Here is an 8,853-nt window from a genome sequence, read left to right as displayed (position 1 = left end):
TGAGAATGTGTAAAATAAAGTCTAATTATTCAACTATCTACTATCTGGGTGATGTTCTATTGATGAAGTCGAGTAAATCACATAGGAAATTTTGCAGGAAAATAGCAATTTTTAAAGAAAAAATTTCTAATGTAATAAGGTTTTCTTTAATTTCTAGTTACCATAGAAAGAAGAACAAGCATGGTGTTACCTATTAGAAGCCACATAGTCTGCAATTTGATCATTGTTGTGTGCGTGTGTGTGTGTGTGTGTGTGTGTGTGTTTGGGTGTGTGTGTGTGTGTCTCTAAAACTATGGAAGCCAGTATAATATTAACCAAAGCAGGTAGGTATTTGACATGCCTAGGGTATGTTGAAAGCTAGTCTCCCTCTTAGACTATATAGTGATATAAATTTAAAATTATTAGCAAGACTAAGACATAAAGATATAATAGAGGGAAATCTGGAAAATCTAGATATACTAATAAGATAGACTAGCTATTGTCATTGCTCTTATGTATTGCAACTTTGGTCTCAAGAATAGTGTGTATACAAATAAAATTACTCAATGATATTGTTTATGGGTAATTGACAATTCCATGTTAGCCTTGACCAATGTCAGTGGTTTCCCCAGTATGATTTCACTCAACAGTGACTTTATAATTTGCACACCAAATGAATTTTTTTTTAAACTAGGCACGATTTTAATGGTATATCTGACTAGTTGAGTAATTAAGAAAGAGTTCAGGTCTCTTGTGAGCTCACTCAACTAGTCAGATATACCATTGTGAGACTATGCTGGGGCATAGCAAACACAGAAGTGGATGCTCACAGTCAGCTATTGGATGGATCACAGGGCCCCCAGTGGAGGAGCTAGAGAAAGTACCCAAGGAGCTAAAGGGATCCGCAATCCTATAGGTGGAACAACAATATGAACTAACCAGTACCCCACTGGAGCTCGTGTCTCTAGCTGCATATGTATCAGAAGATGGCCTAGTCGGCCATCAGTGGAAAGAGAGGTCCATTGGTCGTGCAAACTTTATATGCCTCAGTACAGGGGAACGACAAGGCCAAGAAGTGGGAGTGGTAGGGGAGCATGTGGGGGACTTTTGGGATAGTATTGGAAATGTAAATGAAATAAATACCCAATTAAAAATAAATAAATAAATAAATAAATAAATAAATAAATAAATAAATAAAAGAGTTCAGCTAACTGAAGTGAATTTATGTCCTGATCCTTGGTTCCTTCATCAGATGTTCTCCTTTTGTTTTATTTTTTTATTCAAAATAGAATTTTCATAAAATATATTATGATACAGTCCCTTCCTCCAACTCCTTTCAGATTGTCCTTACTTCCCCATCCAACCAAATCCACACACTTTATTCTATCTCTCATTAGAATACAGACATCATCACCAATAAAAATATTAAAAAACTAATAATTATTATGATATAAATTTAAAAAGAATAGGACAGAACAAACTAAGAAATAAAAAGAACAACAACAAAAGAAGCATATGGAACACATATAGAGAAATTCCATAAATCAAAAAACTGGAAACTATTATATATATATACACAAAGGGCCTGTCTCAGTCAATGTTCTGTGGCTGTGATGAAATGTCATAACCCCAACAACCCTCATAAAGGAAAATATTTAATTGGAGCTGGCTTATCACTTTCAGAGTCCATTGAAATCATGTTAGTGGACAGGCAGACATGGTTCTGGGGAAGGAGTGAGATTTACATTAGAAGAGGAAGAGGGAATGTTGAACAGCCCACTCCCAGCAACATACTTCCTATAGCCACACCTACTCCAACAATGTCACACCTAATGTCAATCCCTAAGCATTGAAATATATAAGTCTATGGGGTTAGTTTTATTCAAACCACCATAGAAACAATAGGTGAGAATAAAATTAACAGAAAATAAGTTGTGTCTGGCTGTGAATGAAAAACTCCTGGGGGGAATCTGTCTTCACACATAAGTAAACCAGGATTTCTAATACTGTTAACAGATTAGAAATTTGCAAGTTCAGAGGCTAAATTAATTATTTTATCTTGATGGGATTTCAGCTTTCCACAACAACAGTTACTTACCCCTCTTCCTACCTTGTGATAAAGGAAAAAAAAACTCTTAAATGCTACAAAAAAGAAAAAGTATATTAGCTTCTGGCAATCCTTAGAATGTTATTATATAGCATTTTAGTTATATAGAATATCTCCCCACATTTTGGTGGAACTCTTTTTCTTTGCCAACAAATGAATTTTAAACTTGTCTTGATTTATGACATTCTTTGTTCTGTGAAACTGAAAAATTCATGAAACCGCTTCTCCACTGGACATGGAATTTGGAATAACCTAAACCATTGTTCCTGGGGTTTGGTCACTGAAAATGGGTCCAATATAAACTCTCCTTTATTCCTTTTAAAATTAGAGCTATTTTTTATGTAGACAAAGGTTAAAAGAAGAAAGAAGGGAAGAAGGAAAGAAAGAAAGGAAGGAAGGGAGGAAGGAAGGAAGGAAGGAAGGAAGGAAGGAAGGAAGGAAGGAGAAAGAAAATAACACATTGTTAGATAAAAATCTCCTCTTTCTAGTACCTCCCAGAGGCCTGAGTGGAGGGACTTAATAGGGGCAACCCAATTAGAATTCAATGATGTAAGGTCTTTCACTCTTTTCCCATTCTCTGACTGTGGGCCTTTGTATTTATTACCATCTATTGCAGAAGGAAGCTTCTCTGAAGACAGTAAGCAAGGCACTAATCTGTCAGTAAAGCAGAATATCACTAGAAGTCATTTAATTGCTTGCTTTTATTAGCAGAACAGTAGTAATCGGCTTTCCCCTAGGTCCCTGGTCTATCCAGTGCCAGGTTTTTGTATCCTTAATAAGCCAAATATGATCTATCAGGAACCATCTCTCTACAACCTACTATTATATAAGTTCAATCCATGTATCTATATATCTACATATCTTAAAGTGTACTACTATTGTTTAACAATATAGCTATATTATATACTGTCTACTCATTCATCAATTTGTCACCCTTTTTCTGTACTTATCAGCAGCCTTGCTCAGTGTTAGATGTAGATCTGGCTGCAGAGATAAAGGCTGCCTTGAAGTCACTGTGTCTACTTTCCTTGCCACAGAGCAGAACAATGTGACTCTGGTACTGGCTGAGCCCCTGGGTGAACAGCAGGAAAGGGATGATTGTAAATTTAAAATAGGGAAGTGCCAATTTTGAGATGTTGATACCCTCTAGTTGAACATAACTGGGGCTTTAGAAAGACATTTTTTCCTCTGCTTAAATTCACAGTACTTGAACTCCTCGTGTCAACTTGCCTCTCTGCGGGCTAAGCCAGCATGGCCACTTTGAAAGATTTGTTCCTCTGAGGCCTGAAGAGCTACAGACATTTCAAACAATGAGCTCAGAGCAAAGCACACAGCGCATAAGAAAATGACTTAAAAGTTCTGAAAGGATTTCCACTGTGGGGACTTTAGAGAATTAGTGTAGACTGTGTGGGGGATTCTGGATTCAAAACAGAACACTGAGAAGGTAAGTGAAACAGAAAACAAATTCTGCTGCAGAGACTAATTTAAACTATCATTTGGGATTTTGTTTGTTGCATCCTGTCTGCTTTCCAGCACTGTCATTTCATGGTGTTAACATTGAGCATGGGGTGAAAACCAGTTTAATAGATACAGCTTTTTGCATGAGCTTAGGACAAAATCATTAAGCATGAACTCTGATATCTCGAGTCTCTTTTAACTTTTTTGCTCAACATCTTTCCAACTTTGAGCTCATGAAATCCTAACTGCCTTATCCACTTAACTATTCCAGGGTATTTACTGTCTTTTCTCTCTATGAGTTTTATGGGAAACCCCAGTCCCATTTCCCTTGCAGACTCTGACAGTGACAGTCCCTTCTTGTTTCCTTTTTGACTCATTCTCTTTCCACTATCCCCGTGGTGGAGATATCCAAATGCCTTGCCAACTTACTTTTCTGTTTCTCTCTCTCTCTCTCTCCTGTTTATTATTGTTTCCTGTTTTAGTTATACTACATTAGGACAATTGTATTCAATGCCTTTAATCTGCTAAAATCTGTTTTAATTTGTAATATATAAAGTAATATGTAAAGAAAAAGACATTTATTTCATGTCCCTTAAGGTTTTCTCCAGTAGCATCATTATTATATACTAGTTTGTGGTCCATTGTTTTTCCTTCTGAAAAACATAGATACACGTGCATCTATGTAAGGAAGGAAATAATATTATACTATGTGTCCTTTTGTATCATTTTATTATAATTATATTGCAATGTATATGTGTTTACTTATTAAATTAAATACATTTCATTATTTTAGATTATACATGAAAACAAAATTCACATATTAATGGGATACTGTGATGATTTGGTACATGTAAAGCTTATATAATGTTTGAATTGGGGAAATATGTCTATCATATTACTTTCCATATATGCATACCACTTCTTTAGTGAAAACCTATGGCCCAATTGATTTGACTTTTTCACTTTACCCTCAGCTTTACAGAAATGGAGGCAATGGAATTTATAATTTTTCATATGTGAAATATGGAATGTCATCTTTAACTGTGCTATTAGATCAATTCTTTGAATTTTCATTTCCTTATGCAAATTTTCCAATATTGTTAAAAAGCACAATATGTTAATGTCTTTCTAATAATTGTGTTTTCTTAAACAGTTGCCAAAGTTCTGTGATTACCCAATTCTCCTTTTTATGGGTGGGAATTTGAGCAATCTGAGCAATCATTATGTCACTACATGTCACAGTATCTCACATTTTATCCACCAAGTAAGGTTTTGTAAAAGAAACTTTTAATTATGATAATTCATAAAATTAGACCATTTTCCCCTGATTTTTAGTGCAGCTTTTCATGGTGAGTGTGCAGCTCGCTCCTCTCTCTCTCTCTCTCTCTCTCTCTCTCTCTCTCTCTCTCTCTCTCTCTCTCTCTGTGTGTGTTCGGTCTATCATTTGTTAATCTTTTCCTTAATACTTAAGTCTCTCGAGGATTATACTTTCAAATATTTGCTAAACTCATTACCAGGCAAGACTAACTAAATCACATAGAGAAAGCTAGGCATAGCTCAGAATCAGATATTTTAGAAGATACTGCACAGCTGTTGAAATTATAGGAAACAGACTAGATGCAATTTTGAAAAGAGGAAGTGAAAATAGGAAATATATTTTGAGGTGAACTGACAGCTGTTTTCCCATTCCTTCCTTCTTGAGAATTTTTTTAGAATGTTTACTTTGTAGCTCTCTCTCTCTCTCTCTCTCCATGTATGTGTGTGTGTGTGTGTGTTTGTATGTATGTGTGTACATGGTGTTGCCCATGGAATCTAAAATACAGTGTTAGATTCCTATGACAAGACAATTGTCAGAATAGAGTTAGGGAAAAATTGAACATGGTACGTTAATAAAATTACTAGTAAATAGTATTTTAACTAAACTTACACTTCTTTAAATAACCTCCACATTCAGTCATAGATATTAATCAAATTATAAGGTTGACTACAAGACCCAACACCAAGTATTCATCAGTCCCCATGTTTCCTCTCATAGCTAAATGTGTTTAACAATAACCAAAAAAAAAAAAATTTCCTGCCTTTCCACTCCCAATCACAAATTGCACATGTGAAGCTGGCTAATATGGTAATACATGTGTACACTGCGATCTTTGACTTCTGCAATAGTATATATATATATATATATATATATATATATATATATATATATATATATATATATATATATATATACCTAGTATTTATATGACCAAGAGTGCTTCATGAGACTTTGAAATCAAGCTCTGTGGATATGTATAGACATGCTTATAGTCACAGTTCTTGTAGCCACAAAGCACTGTCTATTGTCACTGAACTCAAAAGTTTGCCGAAGATCACCATGCACCTTTTAGCTCCTGTCATCAAGGGCCATGATCATGCTTACATTATTGGCATCTGCCTTTCCAAATTTGAAATCACTGCACATTCCTGCTTTGGCACCTTGTAATTCAGAACCATCTAACAAATCTGTTCTGTGTCTACCAGTCCATGAAAAGAACTCAGAAATCCACAAACTATTCAAATATAAAAAAAAAAAAAAACCCTTCATAATCAAACCCAACAAAATGTAGAGGATCAACCTGCCTGACAGAGTATTAAAAATAATCATTTGTTAGAAACTGTGTGTACTACAAGAGAACAGAAACACTTTAACATAATTAGGAAAAATGCAGTACTTTACCAAAGAGATGGTTGAGATAAGAAACAAACAGAAGATAGCTAATGAACTCAGTGGCAAAATTAATTAAAAAAAAAAAAAGCAGTGAAAGTTATCAGCAACCAACTTACCGAACAGAAGCATTGCAGAACTCAACAGTAGTTGACTGTCAATCATCCAAAGAGTGACTACAAGGAAAACACCCCAAAGAAGTAAAGCCTACAGGATTTACAGGACACCAATTATCAACTGTGACTATTTGCATCATAGAATCTTAATGAATAATGAAAGACAATTTAAAATGAAGAAAAAATTCTCATGTATAATGAAAGTTATTTTTAAAATCTGGGTGGAGGCATAAATAGCCAGACATATGAGGCTTAAAGTTATCCAGATAAATTCTGCCAATAATATTCTGTGTGTCCTAACACTGGCCATAGTGTTGTCTGTGTAATGCCATTCTTTTTCCTGGTACAGGTTTTGTTTTCTGAGGAGTACAGTCATTATGAGAAATAAGTATGAGATTTTACAAAACACTAAACAGAGGAATAACCTTAGATTTAGCAATGATTTCACCCAATGGTGACCTAAAATTTGTATGCCCATGGCTATGGAGAGGATGAATCAATGAGTCAAATCTCACAGCTGTTAAGATGTGTCTGATTTGTATATTTTACAATTAACCTTGACAATACAATGTAAAGTATTCCATCTACACACATATGCAGATACATAAACACACACACACACAGATGTACAGAGACAGAAATACAGAGATTACTATGGCTAGGGACAGTATGGCAATATCATAGCTGAAATTGCACCTCAAAGTCTTTGTAACAATCTTGTAGAAATGTCAATGGGACATTGGAATTAAGTTAAGAAGTCTCAGAAATAAGGAAGCTAACTATTTCAGGTACCTCTGTCAGAAGTACAGTTGGTATATAACTGACAGACAAAGCTGAGACCAAAATAAACAAACTTATAAAAAGAATCACATTTTGGCTAGTGCAACTATATAGATGCTTCACTGTTTTAACAATAGTGGGGGATCCGGTTAAAATATAACTAAAATTGTGAAAACATATTTTTGACAGTTTTAAAAAAAATTTAAGGCATATGTGCTTGGTGAACTCTGATTCCAAGCACATAATACTAGTAAATACCAAAAGCTTTAATATATTGTGCTCTAAACCTGTGTGTAACCTAAACTAAAACTCTAAAAGAAATATGGTGTAACTAGTGATTATAAGAGTTAGGAGTTCAGGAAACAAGGAGAGGTATTAGTCAAAGGCTACCAATTTCTTACCCAGGGGATAAATGATTTCTCTAAATCTTAATGCATAGAGTAGTAATGCAGCAATAGTATATTACATACTTGAAATTTGCTGCATTGGGTTGTTTTGGTTTTTCGAGAAAGGGTTTCTCTGTGTAGCCCTGGCTGTCCTGGAACTCACCTTGTAGACCAGGCTGGCCTCGAACTCAGAAATCCACCTGCCTCTGCCTCCCAAGTGCTGGGATTAAAGGCTTGCACCACCACCGCCCGGCTGCATTGGGTTCTTATGTTTCACCACATAAAGATCAATATGTGCTAACATATTTAATATTATTGTGGTAATCATTTTAGAGTATATAATAAACCATCATCATATATACTTTAAATATGTGGACTTATTTGTAAATCAAAATTTCCAAAAAAAGGAGAATGAAAACAGCACAAATTCAATACTAATGGTAGGGTGAACATCCATCAATATAACTAAAGAGCATGTTTTGAGGCAAGTTATGAAACAAAGACAAGTCACTGGGCACTGTAAAGCCATAACAATAAGAACTGCCAATCTAATATCATTTGAACATGTTTAAATAATTGGATAGAAATTAGTTCACATTCTTATCCAAGGTATGGGCCACTAAGAGGCATGTTTTGAAAAATTAAGTCTGGCTCAGACAAGCTTTCCTAGAATAGAATGAAATATTTAGTTTTAGAGGAAAGATGACTTTTTATAAAATGAAAATTAGACTTTGGGAGTAGTATTTTCCATCAATAAGTACAGGCAAAGACATAATGCTGTGGTTTCCAAAGATCTTCAATGCCCAGTCAACTTTCCAAGCTCAATATTTCTTTCATGCCAACTCTATACAGATTGTATGCTTATAACCATGCCAAAAATTTTGACAGAATATTGGTGCTCCTCCATAAAATGTAGTGGATATACTTTACTTACAAAAAAAGTAATGCCAAAACAGAACTAAGTGTGTGAGGATTTTCTGAAATTTAAACCGTTATTCAAATTCACTTATATTTGTTTATATTTAGGATAAGAATTATTAATTTTCTTCATTGAGATTTTTACATTTATGGACTATTAAGTTTAGACACAGGCATATTAATTATGGAGGAATTGTCTGTGCCATTGCAAGGTAGCTTAACATTGACAAAAACAACAATTTCCAGAAGTATACATTATAAGATAAAGTTAAGCCTTGTTATTATTGCAAATAGAGTAGATGATTGTCTTAGTCAGGGTTTCTATTCCTGCACAAACATCATGACCAAGAAGCAAGTTGGGGAGGAAAGGGTTTATTCGGCTTACACTTCCATGCTGCTGTT

General features: G+C 34.7%; 1 long non-coding RNA gene across 1 annotated transcript in view; it reads left to right on the top strand.

Moving 5' to 3' along the window:
- The first annotated feature begins 3,282 nt into the window (after positions 1-3,282).
- Positions 3,283-8,853, top strand: part of LOC110295922 — a 23,950-nt gene continuing 18,379 nt past the window's right edge. Inside the window, exon 1 of the long non-coding RNA XR_002378139.1 lies at positions 3,283-3,530. This is a non-coding gene — a long non-coding RNA (uncharacterized LOC110295922). The remainder of the gene's footprint in view (positions 3,531-8,853) is intronic.

The sequence above is a fragment of the Mus caroli genome, chromosome 6 (assembly GCF_900094665.2).
Source record: "Mus caroli chromosome 6, CAROLI_EIJ_v1.1, whole genome shotgun sequence".
In the NCBI taxonomy this organism is placed as follows: Eukaryota; Metazoa; Chordata; class Mammalia; order Rodentia; family Muridae; genus Mus; species Mus caroli.
This window is presented reverse-complemented; position numbering and strand designations above follow the sequence as displayed.